The 23,915-nt window shown below is 38.5% G+C and overlaps 1 protein-coding gene and 1 pseudogene across 10 annotated transcripts in view; both read left to right on the top strand.

The window, feature by feature from the left end:
- Positions 1 to 23,915, top strand: part of LOC105222100 (electroneutral sodium bicarbonate exchanger 1) — a 762,556-nt gene that overhangs the window by 429,818 nt on the left and 308,823 nt on the right. The window lies entirely within an intron of this gene.
- On the top strand, positions 7,180 to 7,309 carry LOC125775926 (small nucleolar RNA U3; annotated as a pseudogene).

The following is a 23,915-nucleotide window of genomic DNA, read 5'->3' as shown; positions in this document are numbered from 1 at the left end:
GCTATTCTGCGTTGGATTTCGAGGATGACAAGATAGACTGGCGTACGGCAACAGCTGTACACACTTAAAGAAGATTGTACCTGTTCGATTAAGCTTTGCCGCTCGAACTAATTTCTCCAGCAGAAGATTGAAGAAGGCGCACGATAGAGTATATGTATTGCTAAACATCAGTTTACACAGCCGAATTAAATTTGCGGGGATATCAAGTTCAGGTTAAGCGGCATAAAAGCAGCTCCTTTTTGCGCTGACAAAAGCAGCTTTGAAATCGACGTAGAGGTGGTGCATATCGATTCATTTTTCAAAGATCTTTTCCAACATTTGACGCATGGTGAATATCTGGTCAGTTGTTAATTTTCCAGGCATAACACCACACTGATAAGGTCCAATCAGTTTGTTGACGGTGGGCTTTAATCTTTCGCAAAATATGCTAGATAAAACCTTATAGGCGATGTTGAGGAGGCTAATCCCATTGTAAATGGCGCAGTTTGTCGGGTCTGCCGTTTTGTGGATTCAGCACAGCACACTTAAATTCCAATCGTCGTCGTATTTGAATAGCTCGGCCGGCAGTGTATCTTAACCGATTAGGGAATCGAAGCGGCGTGCGTCTAAAACATTGAAGACATGACTTCCGACTATCACAATATAATTGATCTGGTTGGTGGCTTAGCGATCCGGAAACAGCCAAATAGCATGATGAATTTTCTTATGCTGGAATATAATACTACAGATAACCATAGTTCGGGCCTCGTCGAAGTCACATCATCCTTCTCTTTCGTCGGGCCATGGCCGTAAACCAGCGATATTTTGAAGAACTTCGCTTTGATCCGGATTGTAGCTGGACGTTTATCCACCGGGGTGAATGCCCGCACTCGGTGACGGAGTCTCTCTCCCACTACGAACAAGGAACTACTCGCCTCAATCCTTGTCGCATTTCTTAGACAGCGGTGATGTCATCCTTTACTCCGTTAGAGTGACACCTTCGTAACTAAAGAACCGGACATTCCAGAAGCATGCCCTCAAATCATAATCCTTAAAACGTTTTTAGGGGTCGTCATCAAAAAGAAGGTCACTTATCGAAGGCTATTTTTTCCTTTTCATTGTTAGGGGTTTTTACGTGGCGGGTTCCAAACCCAAGGAGCAATTCTGGGGATAATTGGTTGGAAGTCGTAAGCTGGTTGAGCCATATATACAAGAATCGATTCTGCCAATATATACAATAACTCACACCATGGTTTTCTAGAAAACTATTAAATGCGGCATGACTCTCCAACAAAAAATGGCAGATACACTAATTTTTTGCACTCAAGATGGTGCCGACAGACCGACAATTACTTAGAATTCAACGACGTGTTGACAAAGTTCAGAGTACTAGACGAAGAACTTTGTATTGGTTTCGGGACGGTAGCAGATTGTGCATGAGGGATAGATTAAAGTTCCACATTTCTGACTGACACGGAAGGGCGACGTAAGGGAGATGTGCGCGCGCACTTCATTTGGCAATTAAGCTTCAACTTGTTTGTTTGTCCTTATTTGAGTAATGTTGCTGTTTCAATGTAAACGAAAACTCACCACCACTTATAATAGAATTGGCAGTATCGATATATTGTAGTAATTAATGTAGAGTCTGTCTACAGGTCAGGAGCGGCTGAACTAACCAAGAACAAACGAAAATTGAAAAAATTGTTACAAAACGGATATAAGATTTTAAGCCCAGTAAGACTCTGGTGAAAATCTACTGGAAACGGTTCTCGAAATTGATACATTGGTGTTGACAGTGTTCGGCGGCGTTAGTAAGCGGTGTGAAATCTTGCTGTAATGGCTTGCCGGCTGATGTTACGTATGCCAACACTAAAACGCCGGCACGGCTTGAATATACGTTCGATGCTTGCCGTTATTGAGTTGACGCTGCAATTTTGGTTTAGTCTTGCTCCCGATTAACGCTGATCTGGCACTGAACGTAGGTACCCATAAAGACCTACGTCAACTCTTTCATTGCAAAGATAACAACGGGATCATCACAGCGATTGCACATAGTGATCAGAGATAGCGGCCTCGAGAGGGGACCCAATTAAATGATCACCCCAAACAATATTAATGAAACGGAATTTGAAAATACAAACGAGCACATGACCTTTAGGGGAAAGTAAAATGTGATGCGAACACCGCAACTACATACCAACCATGAAAACAGCACAGCAGCAGGTGTTAAACAAACCAAACAGCAAAATGTAACTGAAGGAAATATGGAAACCATTTATCAACTCGGCGAACAGATTGACAATCTGGTTGCTACGCTTGAGGATAGAAAGAGACGATCTATCCACCAAGCCATGATTGACACCATAGGACGGATAACCTCATTGTATAAGCGAGCTACGTCTGAGCGTGCTACTAAACCAAACACCTGTGAAAGGAGGAAAAACAAGTCACAAACTTCGCCGAGACTTGTGAATGCGATGTAAGCGAAGAGGAAACTTGAAAACGTGAAAGAGACTTCAAAGACTAAGAAACGAAATTTACACAAGGTACTTGAATGGGAACTGATGAAAAACAAACGTAATAAAGTGGAACAGAAAAAAAACAGAACCAAAGATTCCAAAACGAAAGCTGAAGCGCACAGAAGCTCTGGTGATTTCAAAGACCATCGACATCTCCTATGCAGATATGCTGAAGAAAATGAAATCAGACCCCAGACTTCAAGACCTCAGATGACGGCTTAAGCAAAGCAAGGAGAACAGCGAAGGGTTAACTTCTGCGAAACTTACGCCTTCTAAAAAACTTAAGCAACGCGCAATAGAGGTCCTAAAAGACGCAAATAAAATAAAAATATGTAGGATTAAAGGTCCGGGAAATCGCAATACCTGTCCGGTGATTTGATTCGGCCATATATAGCGCAGCTGTAAAAGTGGCAAAGATATCACCGGCTTTTGCTATAGATGTGGAGAAATTGGGCATGCCGCAAAAGGATGCAGTAAGGAGACGTGATGTCTCTTCTGCCCACAAGAGACGGATAAGTGCCAAAGACGAAGCACCTGACTGGTAGCTTAAGCTGTCCAGGTTATAAAAAAGTTGCTGGAAAACCACAATGATGAGGTGTCTCCAGTTAAATCTCAACCTGGGCAGCCTAAGCCCTGCTGACAAAAACCGCCATTGACCTTAACACAGACGTACGAGGTGTGTTCCAAAAAGTATCGCGAATCGTAACTGACAGTTTTCTTCGATTGCAGGGGCGTGGTGCATCATGAGTTCTTGCCACAGGGAAGAACGATCAATAAGGAATATTACCTGCAAGTTATGCGCAATTTCAACGTTTTCAAAATGGTCGTGAGGACATAAATGACGATCAACATGTGGGCCAATAAAAATCCGTGATCATCCGGTCCATCGAAACTGTGCACGAATTCATGAAAAATCAGCCGAAATCATCATTGAAATTCAAGGAAATGGCATTGAATATAACCAAAACATTGATTAATCGCCTTTTGACCGAACATCTCAGAATCCAATATTCGAAGGACCAATTATTTGACAAAAACCACATTTAACCATTTATTACTCCCCGTATTCAACTGATATGACCCCGGCGACTTCTTTCTTTTCGGAAAAATGCATTTGCTCATGAACAGAAAGCGTTATGCAGACGTAGAGGCTATTCAAAAGGTTTGCACCGGCATAATGGCGGCCATACCGGTCAACGAGCTAAAACACTCGTTCGATATGCTTTTGGACCGAGCAAAAAGCTGTATTGAAGCAGAAGGAGACTGTTTGAATAAAATAAATTGATTTTACCGAAAAAACCGTTTGTTCTGTTTTTTTTTAAGTCCTGCTTACAGATAAAACACATCACAAAATCACTAGTAACGGTGGCCAATGCCACGAAGAAAAGACGGAGGGAACAAAGCCCCACTGTACTGACGGTCTGAAGAAATCGTTCAACTGAGAGCTGAATGTCTCACGTTTCGACATGAAATAGACAACAACGTGCTAGAGAAAGAGGTGACTTTGCGCAAATCCTTATAAACTTTCGGAAAAGAGGAAAGAACTACATAAGGCTATAGCCAACAGCAAAAGAAATGCCTTTAACCAACTTATCTCAAAGGTAGATAATGACCTTTGGGGAAAAGCCTACCGACTCGTAATGCAGAAAATAGGTAGATCACTGCCATTCAGCAGGCTGGAGAAGTGTTCCCTACATAATTTAAGTATGCTTTGGGCATCAGTGACTACATCACTTTTGGAGGTTCTACAAAAGTATGCTCCGGTCTTGAAACCCTCTGTAAGACACCGCATTTTTTCGTAGAATTTTCGAGTATTACCCCTGTTGGCCAGCTTATCGGCGAATGCGTCACGCTTTCCTTTTCAATTCTCGGTATCTATCCCATCCCGCAAGTGTTGTGGTCGATCGTAACGTTGCGAAGTAAGCATGCTGTTTTCTCCCCGCTGCGACACGCACTCCTCGTCTTACCAGCTATTCTTTTGCCTTTTCCGAATACCAATAGTTTCGGTTGCAGCTGTACGTAAGAAGTTTGAGATGCCGTCCCACAGTTCCTTTATACCGAGTTGTTGACGAGTGCTCTCAGAAAGCAGGAGTGTAAGCCGAGTAGAAAATCATTCAGCTGTCTGTTGTGATTGCAGCTTCTTAACGTCGAACCTTCCTTGGTTTGTTGACGTGCGCTTTTTGTTGCACAGAGGCGGGAGAAGATGTTTCGCCTTCTCACTTTTGCTCGCCTGCAAACGGATGTTGTTTGGCTGCCCAGAGGATACTTGGTCAAAGACGGGAAGTTTTGAGCTCCTTGAGCCATTTCTAAACGACTTTTTTGCAAGTAAAAATTACAAAAAAAACAATAAAACAATAAATTTTTTATATACCGAAATTACTTGTTGAATTTCAAAAAATTTAATTTTGTATATGCATATTTATGTATGTGTTTGAACGAGAACGCTTTTATGCAAATAAGAGTTTTGAACAAGAATAACAGAGCCATAACGCTTTCAATTTCCGTAATATCGTATGTGTTCGTATTAAGTATTTAATTTAATTTTGGGTGAAGGAAAGTTAAGTTAAGGTTGATCTTTTTTGGTAGAACGTTGCTCTCTAGTAAGCTGGTAGATCACTCCTTTTTAGACGTGTTTGATTGCAGTAATTTGCAAAGGCGTTAGCCAGTGGGTTTGGATGTTCGCGAAGTTTAGAAATATTTCTCATTCTGCTGTCCTCTATTATTATTTTTTTTTATACTCTTGCAACCGTGTATACTCTTACTACGACATAGATATAGGGTTATATGTATATATATACATATATATATATATATATAAATGATGAGGGTGACGAGAAAAGTTGAAATCCGGTTGACTGTCTGTCTGTCCGTCCATCCATGCAAGCTGTAACTTGAGTAGTTAAGTTCGAGTTCGTAGGCGGGCATAATCGGTCCACTGCTACGCCCACAAATTGCCATTAACCGAAAAACTTCAAAATGCCACAAGTAGGCACTAAATAAAAAAATAAAAATTTTTGGAAAAGTGGAATTGGCCTCGTCTTTTAATAAGTTTAATGTACATACATATCTCTTAAGCCTCTTAAGCTATATCAATCAAATTTACTACAAATATTGTTGGAACTCCTTCCTACTAGTATAGTGTGAAAATTGACGAAATCGGATGAAAACCCCGCTCACTCCGCATATAACGGTTCTGTTCAAAATTGCTAAAAGCGTGATAAACCAATAACTAAATGCACCAGTGATGCAAAATTTTGGCTTTATAGGGACCGTCATACAAATTGGACGATGGACACCGACTACTTTTTGGTGAAATCTGAAATCTTTTGCACCGACGGACCGATTTCAACAAAATTTCGTATGTTGTATTTTTTCATATTCCTATTTCACTCTATGAAAATAAGCGAAATCGGACAATAACCACACCTACTTCCCATAAAGCACAGTTTTAAATTCCACAAACCAAGAAGGAATTAATATAACGGGATACAAATTGCCACAAATAATGTCTTTAAGGCCCCTAGGTACCGAATATTTAGACCCCGGTACCTATAGTTTACTGTTGATCGAAAATGTCGGTCAATGTGTGATTGTGTGTAGTTATGTACTAAAATTAAGGATAATTCTTCCCTTGTAAGGGTATTTCTGAATATCAAAAATAGGTTCGGACCAGTACTTCCCTTAGCCCTCACATACTTAATATAAAGATTTTCGAACTTCCGGGTGACTTTGCACCGCATATATCGGCCAATATGTGAGTTATCTCAATGAAAATAAGAGAGCGTATTTTGCAGATGACAGTGTATCTTTGTGCCTAAATTGGACACATTGAAGCGAAAACTTGGCAGAGCCCCTATATAATTAATATCAGTATTTTTGGGCATCAGGTTGACTTTACTATGTTTGGTTTTACACCTTAAAGTATTTCCCCGGCATTGATTTTTACGAGTTCTAAGAGTATAAAATGTTCTGTTGCACCCGAACTTAGCTCTTCTTTACTTGCTTCTTTTTGTTTAACAATTTCTTATTATTATTTTTTTTTTCAATTTGTTCACTTACATGTAGATATGTTCTTATACATCTCTCTATTTAAATTTCACCGCACAAATATTCTTTTTCTTTTCTTTACATTTTCCTTTTTTATTTTGCAATATTTTCACTAGTCCATAGTGCCTGTCACGAAGGACCACTGTTTATTTCGCACCTCTCTGTATTTCACCAAGTAGTAGGTTTTTTTTTTGGTTTTATTTTTTTTTGAAGTTATACTTCTTATACGACGCCAGAAAAGGTTGCGATAGATTCTGGTTGCGCAACCTTCCATATAAAAGTAACGCAAAGTTGCGCAACCTCGCTTCATCCATATGAATGTAACGCAACCTTGTCTGCGAAGATGTGCGAGCAGCAAGCGAAGCGGTGACAATCGGCGATCGTTTGTTCGTTTCTTTCGGCACAGCTCGGCCGACACAACAACACAACACAATGTTGCCATGCTTATGCTGTTGTTGTTTTTGTAGAACAATGTTTCAATTTTTGGTTGGTGACATATTCACATGTGTGCGCATATGTATGTTTGTATGCTTGTGCATTATTGAAGTTATAGTTCTTTTTCTTTCGTTTGCCTTTCTGCGAATTCTCAACTATTTTGTGTGACTTTTAATTGAAATACTCTGCGTTGGCCTTTCAGAATCACACAGAATCATTTCTGTGGTTTTTGAAATTGACCCACGAGGACGAGGTATATCGTTTTATCTGGGAGCGTGAGATTTAAGAAAATCGCTCGCTTACAAGGGATAAAACGACTTCTGAGTGGCGATCTTAATGAATAAATTCACAGAATCATTTCTGTGCTTTTGGAAATCTATACTAATAAATATTTTTTTCTTACTAATAGAAAATAAATTTATCACAGCAATATACATAAACATATACATAATATTGCTGTGATAAATTTAATTTCTATTAGTAAGCAAAAATTAAAAATAAATTTATTAAGACTATACTTCTCAGGGCATCACAGCAATGTTATGTATATGTATATACATATTATGCATATGTATTGCTGTGATAAATTTATTGCGAAAGCAAATGTGTAGAACATGTAGTAGTATATTTCTATACTTAAACAAAATTATTAGAACCATCGTATGTTTCTTGCATTCATAAGCAAATCCTACTTAAGTCAGCGCAACCTAATGTCAATGGTGGTGTTGGTGGTAAGCGCTTGGAAGGTCAAGATGCTAACACAGGTCCCAGGTTCGAATCCCGACAGAATAAATTTTTAATTTTTTGCTTTTAACATCGTATACTATAAAAATAAGTATTTTTCTTTATTTTAATTTCTATTAGTAAGAAAAATATTTATTTGTATAGTATACGATGTTAAAAGGCATACATCTTCTATCCTATCTTGTGTGTCTGTACATGCTCATATGAGTGTATGTATACGCATGTGTGCGCATTGACTTGCATGTTCATACATTCATATATACTTATATGTACATATATTTGCATACATTGCCGAAAAAATAAATCACAAGCATACAAACATACATATGCGTACACATATGAATATGTCACCAACAAAAAATTGATCTTCACAAGTCAATCCGGCAGCCAAATTGGCGAAGAACAAAAGAGAGATGATTACGCTGCATATTCTCTTCCGCAACGAAGAGACGGAACTACTTTCTGAGTCAAAATTCCTTCATTTAGACTTCGCTTTATTCTTCATTTTATGTGCATAATAAATTTATAAAATGTGAATTTAAGTTTTCTAGTTTTCTTTCATATAAAATGATATGCATTTCTGAATATCACTAAGAAGTATAACTTCATCCGCGCGTAGGGACTCCACGCACCTTTTTTTTTTTAACTTGTTATACAACCCATTAACTTAAGGCCTAACTATAATGTGCATAAGCTAGCTTAAGCCAGCGTAAGCAACTGTCCGAATACACACAAATTGTATATTGCAACTATAATGTACTTTACATCAAGTTTCGTTAAGTTTTTTCAAACGTCATTTGCATAAGGAAAATGCGAAACTGGTCGCATTTTCCGTACGGAATCAGCTGTTTTCGCTTTTTCTCAACAGATATATCATTTTGAATTTGAAAATGAAGGACGAGTAATGTTTTGTCAACAGATACATCATTTTGACAAATCAATTTTTTTTTTTACAAAATTTAATCGAAAATAGAAAAAAATAAATGTTTTTACGACAAACAAGATGCCTTTTATTTCAATCACGCGTATATAAAAAAATCTATGTGGTCAATCCTCTTCATTTCTCGGAATCGTACACAAAAACCATCCTAATTCCTTTGCCTGTTAATTTCCCTCACTGAACATGACCGAACTCTTTTTTTAACTTCACTAACTTTGGTTAATATGCATATTTAGTCTAAAACAGAAGTAAGTATTTTAATTGTTTTTAAATATTTTAATTTTCTATTCATTTTTGCAAGATCCAAACGAAATATAAAATCAATACACAAATTGTTTATTGACCATTTTCTCTTCTGCATGTAAGTACATTATAGTCATTCAAAAGTCTACTCTCCGTTCCTTATGCATTTCACAGGCTTTTCGTTAATTTTTTGCCAGTAACATACGGCAGCTTATGCACACTATAGTTAGGCCTTTAGCTTGTGTGATCGAACTAAACTTAACTGCTGCTGCGACGGAAAACGCACGAAAATAGAAGGAAGCCGTTTTGACGGTTGGGTAATGTAGAGTTGTGGTGTGTGGCATCCTGTGTGTGTAGGTGTGATGTCTGCATGAGTGGTTTCTTTTGTGTGTAAATCATAAAAGTTATTGTACATATATGTTTATATTATACAATATCCCATGCTAAATGGGAAGTTAACATAAAATTTACTACGTCCCTTGAACGTATCGGTAAGAGCTTTCCTAGTTTATCGGAATGTATTTGCCTTTTTTTTGCATTCCACCAGTAAGTGATCTGCTGTTTCAATATAATTTTCGTAGTGCATGCAGAGAGGACCACATGCTTTAATTTATACAATTGGCTTTTGAAGCAGCCGTGGCCAGATAGAAACTGCGAAAGGTAGTAGTTCACCTCACCATGATCCCGCGTAACCCAGTCTTTAATATTGGATATCAGAGAATGGGTCCACCTTTCCTTCGTTGAGGTATTCTATCTTTCCTGCCATTTTCGAAGGCACTTTTCATCGATTCTTGGCAGTTATTATTAATATTGGCTAGGTGATATGTAGCCTCATGTCTCGGACTGATGAGCAACGCTCTGCAGCTATGTTTATGGGGAGTCTTCCCGATATAACATTTATTGCATCATCCGATACTGTTCTGAATGCACAGCAAGCTTCTAATAAAGGGTGATTTTTTAAGAGCTTGATAACTTTTTTAAAAAAAAAAACGCATAAAATTTGCAAAATCTCATCGGTTCTTTATTTGAAACGTTAGATTGGTTCATGACATTTACTTTTTGAAGATAATTTCATTTAAATGTTGACCGCGGCTGCGTCTTAGGTGGTCCATTCGGAAAGTCCAATTTTGGGCAACTTTTTCGAGCATTTCGGCCGGAATAGCCCGAATTTCTTCGGAAATGTTGTCTTCCAAAGCTGGAATAGTTGCTGGCTTATTTCTGTAGACTTTAGACTTGACGTAGCTCCACAAAAAATAGTCTAAAGGCGTTAAATCGCATGATCTTGGTGGCCAACTTACGGGTCCATTTCTTGAGATGAATTGTTGTCCGAAGTTTTCCCTCAAAATGGCCATAGAATCGCGAGCTGTGTGGCATGTAGCGCCATCTTGTTGAAACCACATGTCAACCAAGTTCAGTTCTTCCATTTTTGGCAACAAAAAGTTTGTTAGCATCGAACGATAGCGATCGCCATTCACCGTAACGTTGCGTCCAACAGCATCTTTGAAAAAATACGGTCCAATGATTCCACCAGCGTACAAACCACACCAAACAGTGCATTTTTCGGGATGCATGGGCAGTTCTTGAACGGCTTCTGGTTGCTCTTCACCCCAAATGCGGCAATTTTGCTTATTTACGTAGCCATTCAACCAGAAATGAGCCTCATCGCTGAACAAAATTTGTCGATAAACACATTTCGAACCGAACACTGATTTTGGTAATAAAATTCAATGATTTGCAAGCGTTGCTCGTTAGTAAGTCTATTCATGATGAAATGTCAAAGCATACTGAGCATCTTTCTCTTTGACACCATGTCTGAAATCCCACGTGATCTGTCAAATACTAATGCATGAAAATCCTAACCTCAAAAAAATCACCCGTTATATCGGTCTGTGTACCGAAGCAACTCCTCTCATATACGAGCTGTCTAGTTGCAGATAGCCACATTAGCGCCGCGTAAAGAATGATGCAGATTTTCTGACTCGAGTCTGGGGCCTCGCATATTGGACATTATTCTAGCTATTGCCAACACAGACCTCGCAGCTTTGGTGTGTGTGGCTATTAGGTTCTGCTTGAATGAAAGTTTATGATGCAGGAATACTGCAAGATGTTTAAGATGTGGGCTTGACTTTATGGTATGCCCATCAATACATAACTCAATTGTTTCCTCTTGTTTTTGACTATTCATTAAAATCACCTCCGTTTTGTGAGCAGCTAGTTATAAGCCATTGGTCTCAAGTCATTTTAATATTGCTAATGGTTTCAATACACTCGTTCCTCGCCTCGTCCAGGGTTTTCTCTACAACTACGACCGCAATGTCATCCGCATATCCTACTATCTTTACCGCATTTGGTCGCATCGTGACTCTCAGAACACCATTGTACATTACCTTCCGGAGTACACAGGCGATAAGTGACCCTTGCAAAATACCGCCTGTGACTTTATACCTTTCAGGCTCACATTCTGCGTACTCTGTCAGAGCTCTAACAATTACAGTCCAGTTCGCTAAATTGAAGGCGCTTTTAATGTTCAGGATAATGACAACACAGTATTGTTTGTCACCCCAACGTCACCTACTTCTTTCCAATGCTTTTCCTGCTATTTTGGTAACAGCATTTATAGCATCCGGAGGATGGAGTCTTGTGAGAAAAGTTCTCTGATCGCCATTTACTTTGGAGTGACCAGAAACGATTTTTTTACATATGGCTCAAGCAGTTCACGACTTCCGGTCTTTGACCAGGTATCCTCTGGGTAGCCTAAGAACATCTGTTTGAAGCGGAGCTAAAGTGAGAAGGCAAAACATTTCCTTCACAGGGTTGTGCGTTTGGGATCCGCCACGAACAAAACACCCCCAATGATAATTAAAAATCAGCTTCGGATGAGAGACCCAACATTTGATGACGACCATGGCAAACGAAATAAGAACTACGAATTGGGGGCATGCACCTGGAATGTCCGGTCCCTTAATTGGGAAGTTGATAACCTCGTGAAAATTAAGGCTGACATCACCGCTGTCCAAGAAATGCGATGGACAGGAAAAGGACTGAGACGACTAGGTCCTTGCGGCATTTACTACAGTGGCCATATAAAAAAGCGCTAGTTTGGTGGCAGAACGGTCGGTGAATTCTGCCTCCGAGAAGAAACATCCCCAAATGTGTTGACGCTGATCGACTTCGTCGCAGTCCGAAATATGGTTATCTGTAGTACTAGACTCCAACATAAGAAGATTCACCAAGCTACCTGGCTGTCTCTGGATCGAAAAGCCACCAACCAGATCGATCATGTTGTGATAGACGGAAGACACGTCTCCAGTGTTCCAGACGTGCATCCGAGGTCCTAACATCGACTCGGACCACTATCTTGTTGGAGGCGAGATTAGCACCCTCCTCTGTGCAGCAAAAAACTGCGCCTCAACAAACACAAGGAACATTCGACATCGGGAAGCTGCAATCACAACAGACAGCCGAACGATTTTCTACTCGGCTTGCATTCCTGCTTTCTGAGAGCACTTGTCAACAACTTGGTATAAGGAAATTGTGTTGGCATTTCAAACTCCTTACGTACAGGTGCAACCGAAATCAATTGTTTTCGGAAAATTCAAAAGAACAGCTGGTAAGACGAGGAGTACAGTGTCGCAGGGGAGAGAAAACAGGCTGCCTACCTGGCAACGTTACGATCGACCACAACACGTGCGGGATGAAGACAAACAAAGAGAGAGAGAGGAAAAGCTTAACAAGCTGGCCGACAGGGGTAATGTTCAAATATTCTGTGAAAAAATGCGACAACTAACAGAAGGTTTCAAGAACCTACTCTTAAGTTATGGGAGACACTTCTCCAGTCTGCTGAATGGCAGCAAAAGAATAACGCCATGAGAAAGCGAACCCGATTCTCCAAGGAGGATCTTTCCAGCGTATTGTGTGAAAGATTAAAGCCCACCGCCTACAAACTAATTGAACCTATATCAGTGTGGCCATGGACCTGAAAAATCAACAACCAGATGTTCACAATGCGCCAAATCTTGGAAAAAACCCGTGAAAAGGGAATCGACACACCCCACCTCTTCGTCGATTTCAAAGCTGCTTTTTACAGAACGAAAAATAGTTGCTTTTATGCCTGAATTTGGTATCTCCGAAAACTAATATGGCTGTGTAAACTGACGTTGAGCAACAACAAAAGCTCCGTAAGGGTCGGGAAGGATCCCTCCGAGCCGTTCGATACCAAACTAGGTTTCAGACAAGGTAACTCTCTTTCGTGTGACTTCTTGAACCTACTTTTGGAGAAAATAACTCCATCTGCAGTTCTCAACAGAGAAGGTACCATCTTCTGTAAGAGTGTACAGCTGCTGGCGTATACTGATGATATTGATATCATTGGCCTAAGCAACCGCACCGTTAGTTCTGCTTTCTCCAGATTGTACAAGGAAGCGAAGTAGATGAGTTTGGTAGTGAACGAGGGCAAGCCAAATATATCCTGTCATCAAACAAGCAGTCGTCGCACTCGCGACTAGGGTCTCACGTCACTATAGAGAGTCATTACTTTCAAGACGTAGATAATTTTGTCTATCTTGGATCCAATATCAATATCAACAACAATGTCAGCCTCGAATTTCTACGCAGATAATCTGGTGCTACTTCGTACTGAGTTGGCAATTGAGAAGTAAGGTCCTCTCTCGACGAACAAAAACAAAACTGCATAAGCCACTCATTATTCCCACTGTAGAGAGACGTTACGAATTTCGAGAGGAAACTTATGCGAAAGATTTATGGTCCTTTGCGCGTTGGCCACGGCGAATATCGCATTCGATGGAACGATGAGCTGTATAAGACATAAGACGACATTGACATAGTTCAACGAATTAAAAGACAGAGGCTACACTGGCTAGGTCAGATTGTCCGAATTGAAGAGAATACCCTCGCACTGAAAGTATTGGACGCAGTACCCGGCGGGGGAAGCAGGGAAGGACCTGGCTTCGCTTGGAATCTCAAATTGTTGCGAAAAGGAGAAAGGACTGGCGCGGTTTTTATAACTCGGCTATAATCGCGTGAGCGATTTCTGCACCAGTAAAGAAGAAGAAGAAGCATTATCATAACAATCGTTATTGCTATGGGACCAATTCCTCTCATCAAGGAAAAAATGCCCCAAGTGGCAAATGAAAGATTTCCCAACTACCCAGTATGAAATCGCATAAAAAGTACTCGAAAAAAAACATAACTAAACCCAAAAGTAGTGGCAAGAGCAATTACATATGCTAAATAGAAGCTAATTCAAAAATCAAACCTCCACATCTGAACAGTATGATTATAAACTTAAATGAAAAATGCGAAAAATTTAAAAAATTAAATATCATAAACCGAAACATTGTTTTAAATTCAAAATGACTTTGCCCAAATTGCTTATCATATGCGCAAATGCTTAAAGATATCATACCGCCGCTCCAATAGCCTCAGCAGCGTTGTTGCAACGCTAGCTAGTACAGCGACTGCTAGGCTAGTAGTAGTCTAGGGGGGCCGGGATGGCTAAATGAGTTAACACCTTCTTCCTCACCAAAAGTTCTTGGATAAAAAAGAAAATAAAGATTTTCGAATTACAAAGTGACTTTTTACCGCATATTTCGCCCAGTATGTCAGGTATCTTAATAAAAAATCTGGATAGCGTGGTTTGCTCATAATTGCTCACTGTATCTTTGTGCCTAAAATGGATACAATTCATTGAAAACTTGACCTTCTTCTTCTTCGTCTTAATTGGCGTAGACACCGTTTACGCAAATATAACCGAGTTAAAAACAGCGCGCCAGTCGTTTCTTCTTTTCGCTACGTGGCGCCAATTGAATATTCCAAGCGAACCCAGGTCCTTCTCCACTTGGTCCTTCCAACGGAGTGGAGGTCTTTCTCTTCCTGTGCTTCCCCCGGCGGGTACTGCGTCAGAGATGGAGTGTTTTCGTCCATCCGGACAACATGACCTAGCCAACGTAGCCGCTTTCTTTTAATTCGCTGAACTATGTCAATGTCATCGTATTTATCGTACAGTCCATCGTTCCATCGAATGCGATATTCGCCGTGCTCAACGCGCAAAGGACCATACATCTTTCACAGAAAACTCGCAACGTCGACTCATCGGTTGTTGTCATCGTCCAAGCCTCTGCACCATATAGCAGGACGGGAATTATGAGCGACTTATAGAGTTTGGTTTTTGTTCGTCGAGAGGACTTTACTTTTCAATTGCCTACTTAGTCCGAAGTAGTACCCGTTGGAAAGAGTAATCCTGCGTTGGATTTCCGGGCTGACATTGTTGGTGGTGTTAATCCATATAAGTAATATCAGGATGAAATCAAAAGAAAACACCGCTCACTCCCCATCTAACGGTACTGTTCAAAACTACTAAAAACGCAATAAATCAATAACTACTCGTATATGCGCCGGATTAGTATGACAAGGATTTTTAGGTGCCGGGTTAAAAATTAGACGTTGGGCGTGGCATCGTCCACTTTTTTTGAAATCCTATATCTCGGAACCCTTCCAACCGATGTCGATATGTGCCGTTATTTTCATATTCTTATATCACTCTGTGAGAATGAGTAAAATCGGATAATAAACAAGCCTTCTTCCCATATAGCACAATTATAAATTCCACTTGATACTTTTACTTTAGAGTACACAAATCAAGAAGCAATTACTATAACGGGATTAAATTTTTCACTAATAATACCCTTAAAGTATGCCACCTTTTGTCCAAAAATTGTTTAAGTCCAACAAAAAGTGTTCAAGAACCTAGGTACCGAATATTTGGACCCCAGTACCTATAGTTGACTTTTGATCGAAAATGTCGGACAAGGTATGTATATGGACTGGAATTAAGGGATAATTCTTCTCTTAAAAATGTATATCTGCATGTCAAAAATACTTCCCTTAGACCGCATATACTTATATCGGTATTCTGCTTGAGACGATTATCTCATGTCTCTAATTGTCACAATAGTAATTTAGTGACTCTGTTAGTCAGGAGTCTATACTACTATACTGTATCTGCCAGAATTCCAAAATGAGACTCCTAACAGAGTCACTAAATTAAGATTGTGACAATTAGAGACGTGAGATAATCGTCTCAAGCAGAATACCGATATTAATATAAAGAATTTCGGGAGACTTTGTACTGAGATAGAACTGAATAAGAGAGGATTTTCGAACCACCGCCTGACTTTACTCTATATCTATCTGATTGGTTTACCACCTTAAAGTGTTTCCCGGTGTTTCTTTCTTGCAAGTTGCAAGAGTATAAAATGTTCGGTTGCACCCGAACTTCCTTACTTGTTTTTTTATATATGGGCACTTGTGAGCTTCATAAAATATATGTATACTAGAGGACCCGTCCAAGTTTTACTGTGGCTGTTACATAGGTAGTACTACTAATACCATCTATATGATTTCTATTAGTTAGATTATAAATATTATTTAAGGAATCGCATTTTTGGTGAAGCAACTTGTGTTAGTTTACAAAAAAATGAATCATAAAGAATTTCGTGCGTTAAGAAAGAATTGCTTTTTGGGGTAAAAATACTATTGAATTTGGGCTGTGCATGACTGAAATCAGTCGAGTCCAATCGATTGTCAGCCTAGTGGACTGCATATTAAGAAACGGTTCTCAAGCGTGAAAAGACAAAAAAATCGGCTGGCAAGGTTATGGCATCAGTCTTTTGGGATGCCCGTGGTATATTATTCATCGAATGATAAATGAGCCAGTTTTAATTCATTGCATTGTGTGTTTGATTGCAGTTCTATTCTACCATTCCTAATATTAAGCAATTTTAATATTTTTCAGGAAGGATCAGTTTGAAATTGTACGCATATATGTATTCATCGTTCCCGCTTAAATATTGCATTGCTCTGTGCAATGCTTCGAAAAGATTTGTGTATATCTCAAATTTTAATAGACCTTTTTATCAACACTTCAGTTATGCCACTATTTTTTATGCCAGACCTTTTGCAATTGTAAATTGCCTGTCAAGATACCCCCTCCAATAGTTAGCAGGTATGAAAAAAATATTATAGCTACCCATAGATGTATTGAATGACCCAATTTATTACTTAAGAACGAACAACTCTGTCCACAATATGAAAACTTGATCTACAGATGTCGCCTTTTACTTTGGCATCGTTTTGTTTAATGCACGTTTACGCCAATTTAAGGTTTGAATATTGAATACTGTGATAGCAGCGCCATCCATCGGTCAAACATTTAAAATTAGCAATTAATTACAAATGAAAAATTAATTAAAAAAAAACATTTTCCAGTGGACCAAATTGTAAATCTAAACCATTCCCGAATCTCCTTGAACATACACACAAAATTTCATCAAAATCGGTCCATCCGTTTAGGAGCAGTTCAAATGCAAACACACGGTCAGAAGATTTATATATATAAAGACATTACTGTTTTTTGTAGTGTTTTTTATAAATCTACTGTGATAATTTCCTTTTAATTTTCTTGAAAAATGTGTGAATGATATACGCATTGTTGCCTATCTTTAGTTAGATATGAGTTTGTTAGTAATATTATTTTTAGAGAATTAATTGTATCTCCTGGCAATGAATTAATACGCGAAGTTCTTGTGAGCAACTGCAGAGTTTTCTTTATTTTGGGTTCTTATATACAATATTTTCTTGAAGCCTAGATACAAAAATTCATCTTACGTTCCAAGAAGTATATCTTCAATCCAGTTAAAACAAACCATATGTGTTGAGTGGAAAGGTTCATCTTACAATCTACGAATTACATCTTGAATCCACTTAAGGCGGACCGTATTGGCAAGTACAATGTTTCATTTTACTTTCTAAAAACTATACATCCAATCCACTTAAGGGAGGAGTCTGCTTTAGAAGCTTAAAAAATCTAATTTTTTATTTTTGCTTAAATCTCGTTAAAAATAATCTAAGAATATATCCCCAAAGTTATAGATGGGAATTTGAAATATTTTCGAAGCTAGAAGGGAAATAGTGACCGAGCGTCTAACAGATACATTAGCACTTGGGCAGAAAACGAAACCTTTGACGCGCGATTTCTCGCCTTTTCATTTTTACGAATTTTCTTAGTTGATGGGCAGGATCGAAAAAAAAACGTCATATGGAATTGGGTCAAAGTTCGTTATATTTGGCGTTAAATTATCTTTTATTTAAACTAAAAAAAAAAATTAGAAAAGTCAAGTTTGAACATATATTTAAACAACACAAAGTGAAATTTTTTTGGTCAAAACCCACTTTTTTCAATTTTTAAAAAATTTGTAAATTTTTACACTTTTTTTGTAATTTTTTTAGTTTAAATAGAAGATAAATTTTTAAAAAAATATGAATCTCTTTGAATTTTTTGTTTCCGATAGAAATTGCCGCCTGCATCCTGCCCGGCGTCTGAAAAAAGCACATGCGAAATGCATCGGGCAATTGCTTCCTTAAGCTCCCAAAAAAATCGATTTTTTAAGCCTCTAAAGCAGTCTCCCCCCTAATGGCGCACCATATGCGTCGTAAGTTTCATGTTACATACTCGTACTATATTTCTGACATACTAGATAGATATTACAAGTACTGAAGGCATTAACTTGTACGGGGTTTAAAGAAACACTTGCTGTGAAAGAAATTGATTAGGCAAAGTGGTTTCGATAAGGACTGATGGTGCTCGAAGTATGGTGGATAAAAATAAAATGGTCAGTACATTTCAAACACATAGCGGACACCCAACTCTTTAATTTCATTGCATCGTTCCACATCAAGCCTTGTGTGATAAGGGTTGTTTAAATGAGTTAAGCCTCGACCCACTCTACCCGGGAAAAACTGGCGCACCCTAGCTAGACACAACACCAACACACCACACCACCAAAACACCACACCTGGGGACACATTGGATTTCACCACATCAGATGTCAAAAGGATTGGATCTTCGCTTTTATTTTGACCACATTCGTCATCTACTATTCGTGCTATACAAGCCGCTCATCCACAAACGTTTTTTTTCGACTCCACACTGCGCCGCGGAATCCCCACTTTGACTTCGATCGTCATCGTTCCACTCGTGCCAACAACCCATCCTATTTCGATTCTACGCGATATATTATTAAGGAAAACATTGTACCGCAAACAAAGGATGATTTTAAATAAATTGTACCTTTCCAATACTCAATTATATTTCATTTTAAACACTCGCGCGAGTGTAAGTGCATGTCACCAGTGGTTTGTATTCCCCAATAAATTGGGTGGTTATGTGTTCATGGTCCTTCGATCCTTACAGAAAGGTACTATTGGAAAAACTAAAATCAAAATAAATATAAAAGTGGTGACAAAAAGTGCGGTACAAAATTCGAAATAAACATGCATATGTACATACATATGTACATTTATACTAAAAGACAAAACTAAATTCGGTAACAAAGTGCAGTGACACTAAACAAGAAAACTATATATACATACTTACATACATGTCGGTGAGAGACAAATAACGGGTGATTTTTTTGAGGTTAGGATTTTCATGCATTAGTATTTGACAGATCACGTGGGATTTCAGACATGGTGTCAAAGAGAAAGATGCTCAGTATGCTTTGACATTTCATCATGAATAGACTTACTAACGAGCAACGCTTGCAAATCATTGAATTTTATTACCAAAATCAGTGTTCGGTTCGAAATGTGTTTCGCGCTTTACGTCCGACAAATTTTGTTCAGCGATGAGGCTCATTTCTGGTTGAATGGCTACGTAAATAAGCAAAATTGCCGCATTTGGGGTGAAGAGCAACCAGAAGCCGTTCAAGAACTGCCCATGCATCCCGAAAAATGCACTGTTTGGTGTGGTTTGTACGCTGGTGGAATCATTGGACCGTATTTTTTCAAAGATGCTGTTGGACGCAACGTTACGGTGAATGGCGATCGCTATCGTTCGATGCTAACAAACTTTTTGTTGCCAAAAATGGAAGAACTGAACTTGGTTGACATGTGGTTTCAACAAGATGGCGCTACATGCCACACAGCTCGCGATTCTATGGCCATTTTGAGGGAAAACTTCGGACAACAATTCATCTCAAGAAATGGACCCGTAAGTTGGCCACCAAGATCATGCGATTTAACGCCTTTAGACTATTTTTTGTGGGGCTACGTCAAGTCTAAAGTCTACAGAAATAAGCCAGCAACTATTCCAGCTTTGGAAGACAACATTTCCGAAGAAATTCGGGCTATTCCGGCCGAAATGCTCGAAAAAGTTGCCCAAAATTGGACTTTCCGGATGGACCACCTAAGACGCAGCCGCGGTCAACATTTAAATGAAATTATCTTCAAAAAGTAAATGTCATGAACCAATCTAACGTTTCAAATAAAGAACCGATGAGATTTTGCAAATTTTATGCGTTTTTTTTTTTAAAAAAAGTTATCAAGCTCTTAAAAAATCACCCTTTAAATGCAAATTAAAAGAATATTTTTCTTTTGAAATTAATTCAGTAATATTAAATAAAAGAAAAGAAAAAAAATATAACAAAAAACAACCAAATCAAAAGACCGCAGTGGGCTAAAATAAAATAAAAAAAGTAATCTATATATATAAAAGAAAGTTGATGTTAGTTACACCATTTATAACTCAAGAACGGCTGAACCGATTTGGCTGAAAATTGGTGGAGAGGTAGCTTAGAACCAGGGTAAGGACATAGGATACCTTTTATCTCTTTATGTCAAAATTTAATACAACTCATAAATACAAAAATTATATTTATATGGCTCTATGGCTCAGTAATCAGTCGTTGAGTATGTATTATACCACGTGCATCCCAAAAGACTGATGTCATACATAACCTTTACCGCCGCCTTTTTCGTTTTTCCACCCCTGTGAACCGGTTCATCAGGTTCATCATGTGACTACAATGACTGTCGATTGGACTCCAGTGGGAAAGGATGGAGTTATGTTTCTATCACTGATGAAAAATTTCGGCTTTATTCCGATTAGAGAGCACTTAAACACTTCTCAGAATCAGTTATTCGTTGTTTTTCTTTGATTATGAACTTGCGAGACACCTACTTTGCTCATTTCACCTGTTTCCAGGTTATCAAATATCTTTTCAACGGTGGATTTCCCTGAGCCCAAATTCAACGGTATTTTCCCCAAAAAGCCAAATGCTTTATTAACACACGAAATGCTCTATGATCCATTTTTTTTATAAACTAACACAAGTTTCTTCACAAAATATTATATCTCATTAACTAATAATTATAATCCAACAAATAGAAATCATATAGATGGTAGTAGTATTATCTACATATGTATCAGCCACAGTGAAGCGTGGACGGGTCCTCTAGTATAAAATAAAGTGGAACGGCTCCCAAAAGCTATGCATACACAAATGTACATATACATATGAAACAAGAGGGTATATCCAAATAAAATCTGCGAAAACAAAAACAGAGGTGACAATTAGTTGCTATTACAAAATATAAACATAAAAGTGCAGTGCGAAACATAATAACTAACAACAGAAAGAAGAGGCTCAATTCGATAAAAAAGAACTGAGAGAAATATACATAAAACAAAAAAAAATACAGTGCAAAACAATAAAACTACAATATAGTAGTGCGCGAAATACAAAACTAAAATAATAATAACCAACAAAATACGTAACTGCAAAAAGCGCGAGCGAATTAACCAAAAAGACAACAAGCACAGTATAAGACTGGAAGAAAAATGCACAAGCACAATCACACGCACGAACAAATATCCATTTACATACACGCATAGTCCCCAAAACCCCCTGGCGGAAATCAAAGTGAGTTGTATCGATTCCTTTTAATATTTATATATTTGCTTATACGAGTATGTATGTATTTCAAAAGCACAAAACTAAATGTGTGTTTCTAACGAAAATTCCGTTGATATAAAAATAAAAATAAATAAAAACCATCACCAAACTGTTTTAGTTCGGTTTATAGTTTGGTAATATATAAGTACATATAACAAATTGCTGATGCCGATAAGTGCTTTCAGTTGTGTTAAAACACACAAAATATTTCCACAGCACAAAAAAGTTTAAGTATTAACTTAACAATAAGCGGGATTACATAAACCAAATAAGCAAGGGCACAAACTTTAAGTTATAACATATAAAACAAAACAAAACAAAAACATACATACATATAAGCAAATTTTCTTATATATATTGGATAAAATTTCTACACGCCAGCTCAGATAGACATCCTAATAGGCAGCGACCTTATACCGCAAATCATATTAGAAGGTATTGAAAAAATTTCGAAAACACTACTGGCGCAAAATACCATTTTCGGATGGGTGGACTAGTTGCGGAACCAGTCACAGCTATGACAACTCAAGTTGAAGAAATCTCAAACGAGTATCTCAATTCACAATTGAGAAGATTTTGGGAGGTAGAAGAACTCCCCCCCATTCCAATTACAACACCTGAAGATCAGTATTGTGAAGACTCTTACAAAGCCACAACTACTCGATCAGATAATGGTCGGTATGTCGTACGACTACCAATAAAACAACAATTTCCAGACACACTTAGGTCACTCTCACACCTCTGCAATTCAGCAGTTTCTAAGTATGGAAAAAAACCTACTTAGAAAAGGTGAGCTTAAACAAATTTATGATGGTGTCGTGGAAGAATACCTTCATTTAGATCACATGGAGGAAATAAGCCCATGTGAAAAAATCATAAGAGGCAAATATTACTCTTTCTACTTGCCACATCATGCAGCAGTAAAGCCTGAGAAGAAAACAACAAAAGTTCGAGTTGTCTTCAATGCATCACGATCCACGAGCTCAGGTAATTCCCTAAATGATATTCTATTTACGGGACCCACACTCCAACCAGATTTAATGCTCCTCATATTGAACTGGCGTATATACAAATACGTATTCAATGGGGATGTCGAAAAGATGTATCGACAAATACTGGTTCATAAAGATGATCAAGATTTTCAGCGTATTATTTTCCGAAAATCTGCCAATAGTCCACTACGCGACCTTAAATTGAAAACAGTTACTTTTGGCGTAAACTGTGCCCCATATCTAGCCATTCGTACACTACACGAACTGGCAGAAGACACAAAGCCAGAATTTCCACTGGCAACACAAGTCTTAAAAACGCAAACGTATGTAGATGATATCCTGTCTGGAAGCCGCAGTCTTCCACAAGCATACGAGACCTTATCACAGGTAATAAATGCCCTCAATACCGCAGGGTTTCCTTTAAAAAAGATTACAGCCAATCACCTAAATATTTTAAAAAATATTCCTAAAGACCATTTGTTGGATACAAATTTCCTTATATTTGAAAAGGATAGTACAACAAAAACACTAGGCATCTAATGGAATGCGATACCGGACCAGTTTTCATACACGACTGAGTCCATATCCGCATTATCCGCCATTACAAAACGCCAAATTCTCTCCTCGGTGGCAAAACTTTTTGACCCCGCAGGATGGCTTTCGCCAATTATGATACAAGCGAAAATCTTGATCCAAGAATTATGGCTAGACGGAATCGACTGGGACGAAGAAGTGAAACCTATTCGGTTAGAAAGATGGTCCCAGTTCGCTAATAACTTGAACGACATCTCAAAGATACAAATTCCACGGTGGGTAAACTATTCCCCCGAATACAACGTGGAACTACACGGTTTCTGCGACGCCTCTGAAAAGGCATATTGTGCCACTATATATGTGCGTACACAAACCGATGTCGTAACTACAAGCCACTTATTAGTGGCAAAAGCAAAAGTTGCGCCTCTAAAAACGCTAAGTCTTCCACGACTTGAACTCTGTGGCGCTCTGCTACTAGCAAAGCTAGTTTCAATGGTGCAGACCCACTTTAAAATGGCGAAATACAGATTATATTTACGGTCCGATTCCGAGATAGTTCTAGCCTGGTTAGAAAAACCACCACATGCGTGGAAAACTTATATTTCTAACCGAACATCTGAAATACTTGACTTAGTAGGATCAGTCACTTGGCGTCACGTAGCCAGTGCTG

The sequence above is a fragment of the Bactrocera dorsalis genome, chromosome 1 (genome assembly GCF_023373825.1).
Source record: "Bactrocera dorsalis isolate Fly_Bdor chromosome 1, ASM2337382v1, whole genome shotgun sequence".
Lineage (NCBI taxonomy): Eukaryota > Metazoa > Arthropoda > Insecta > Diptera > Tephritidae > Bactrocera > Bactrocera dorsalis.
The sequence above is the reverse complement of the archived record's forward strand: the minus strand, read 5'-3'. Positions and strand labels throughout refer to the sequence as shown.